The sequence below is a fragment of the Acinonyx jubatus genome, chromosome D1 (genome assembly GCF_027475565.1).
Source record: "Acinonyx jubatus isolate Ajub_Pintada_27869175 chromosome D1, VMU_Ajub_asm_v1.0, whole genome shotgun sequence".
NCBI lineage: Eukaryota > Metazoa > Chordata > Mammalia > Carnivora > Felidae > Acinonyx > Acinonyx jubatus.
Genome location: NC_069390.1, coordinates 22,688,831 through 22,691,477, shown reverse-complemented (window position 1 = coordinate 22,691,477; position 2,647 = coordinate 22,688,831).

The following is a 2,647-nucleotide window of genomic DNA, read 5'->3' as shown; positions in this document are numbered from 1 at the left end:
TTCTGGAGGCCCAGTTGATAGTGAGCTCATTACGAGGCCTCCAATCACCTCCAATAGTTCTCATTTGAACACAGTCTTGGCCTGCATCTTATATGTGTACCATAGGCTCCACTCACTCTGAACAGAACCGTATCTTTGAAGCCTCTGTTGGAATAGGTAGGGAATCAGGTATGGTAGGGGCAAATGGGGCAGGACTGCACTGTTGTTCAGGTTTTAAGGCTTTCCACAGGCCAACCAACACTGTTTGGTCTGTTAGTCTGTTTGTCCAGGTGGGGTCCCCGCAGCAGTGACGTCAAACTGCATTTGCTTCCAGGTTATTTTCATCAGACTCTTTATAGCAGTTGGGGGGGAGATTTTGGCTTTCTATGCTTCCTTTCTGTCTCCAGTCTTCCCATAGCCTTTCCCATTCCTTGGATTTGTCAGTTTCCCCTGGATCAGCCATAGATTATCCAACATCATAAATATCTTGTCCCACAGCTGGGCTCAGTGTGGGTATCAGTGTTCCATGTCAGGTGTTGGGGCAGATCTGCAGAATCCCAACTTTCATTCCTGCAGTGAATGTGACCGAGTCAGGGCCTTCAATGATGGGTGTAGATTGTCAGTACCAATCTCAATTCCTTAACAATTTGTTGTATTTCCTTCAGAGATTTCCAGGGTCCCACATGATTAGCGAGATCTCCCTCATTGAGCCAAACCTCCCTGTATGCTGGAATAGTACAATTTATAAGGGAATGGGTACCTTAAACCCATTGATGTTGCTCATTTTCTCTGCCTCATGCCCAGTCAGAGAAATCCATGTCCCTGTATCACATAACTGCACTAACCATGCCTGGATTCTTGCCCCAGCCTTTTGCTGGAACTTGGCAGCTATACCAATAAACTCCGTGGGAGTATATTCTCTCATCATGAATGTCTCCTGCACCGGGGGCTGCCCCACTGGCTGAGGTTGTGGTTGCTGTGTTTTGTTGTGCTTTGTTTTTCCTTTTGGGGGGTGGGGGATGGATGGCATGGGGGCATTCCTTTCATTTCATTGTCAATCACCATTGCATCTTCCCTTTACCGGGATTCCACCTCTTCACATCCCAATCAGGCTTTGTCACAAGCTCTGGGACCTTAATTAATAGTATCTTGCACCCTCCTAGCGTGGCAAAATGGCATGCCAAGGGTTCCAATTTATTATCCTGTTCTCCCTGCTTCCTCCCAAGTTAGCAGAGTAGTGGTGGACACCCACATGTCCTTCTCTAACCTAAGCTCTTCTTCCAACATTCTAACCCAAGTTTTAGCCTTTGGTTGGGCATTGGTGTCCAGACAAACTGCTTGCAGTAGAGGCCAGCCCACCACAACAACAATGTGTTTCCCTTCTTTGCTGCAGTGCACTCTGTGCAGTTATTCAAATAAATGCATTAAATCAGCTGTAGTTTGGGGCAGCTGGGTGGCTCAGTTAAGTGTCTGACTTCAACTCAGGTAGTGATCTCAGAGTTCATGGGTCTGAGCCCCCTTTGGACTCTGGGCTGACAGCTCAGAGCCTGGAATTTGCTTTGGATTCTGTGTCTCCCTCTCTCTCTGCCCCTCCACCACTCGCTCTCTACCTCCCTCTGTCTCTGAAAATGAATACACATTTAAAAAAAAGTTTTTTTAATCAGCTGCAGTTTGCCAGGAGCATCTGGCAATCCACAAACATCGAATAACACACCCTCCCCACACACAGGTGGATGGCCAGCTTGGGATTGCCTTGCAGCTGCCTTTCCCAAGGCCTATTTCTCTCCTCTCCTGGCAGGCTGCCAATTGTTGATTCATAACTTTGGAAGCTTCCTGAATGTAATCTGAAACTGACCCATATATGGGGAGTGAAATATATATTTGGAGAAACCAAAGAAAGAGTCCACTCCCAGTTGATAGGTGGCAGGTTTAATAAGCAAGGGAACTTAATATGAGGTTTGTGTTGGGCAGGGTAAGGCATGTAAATCTTCACACCCACGTGTTAAACCTCAAAAGTTTAGCATTGTTTGGGTGGCTCAGTGGGTGTTAAACCTCAAAAGTTTGGCATTGTTTGGGTAGCTCAGTCTGTTAAGTGTCTGACTTGGGCTCAGGTCATGATCTCACAGTTTGTGAGTTCAAACCCCACAGCGGGCTCTCCGCTGTCAGCACAGAGCCCACGGTGGATCCTATGTCTCCCTCTCTCTCTGCCCCTCTCCCTCCCATGCTCACTCTCTCAAAAATAAGCAAACATTAAAAAAATCCCAAGAGTTAATAAAGAGGCCTTAAGTGGGCTCTGTCATGTATACTGTGCCCCTGGTCTCGACGCCACATTATTGTCCTAAGACTATGTTCTTAGGCAGCTACTAGCACAAAGAAAGGAAGTGGAGCACACATTCTAAGGACCGGGGAAGGGCAAGGAGCCTCTGATTACCTAAGTCCAGCTCACAGGTCAACTAAAAACTATGTCCATTTGATGATTTTCTCCAACATTGCACAACTTTTATAAGTTTAATTTTCTTATTTTTTTTTTAAATGCAAAGTTAGGGGAATTGCTTCACATATCTTCAAGCGTGCAGAGGTTTCCCTACGTTCAACCAATATATTTTGATAGAGTCAGAAATACAGAGAATAAGACAGGATGTCTTTAATTCAGGGATGATAGTTTCTT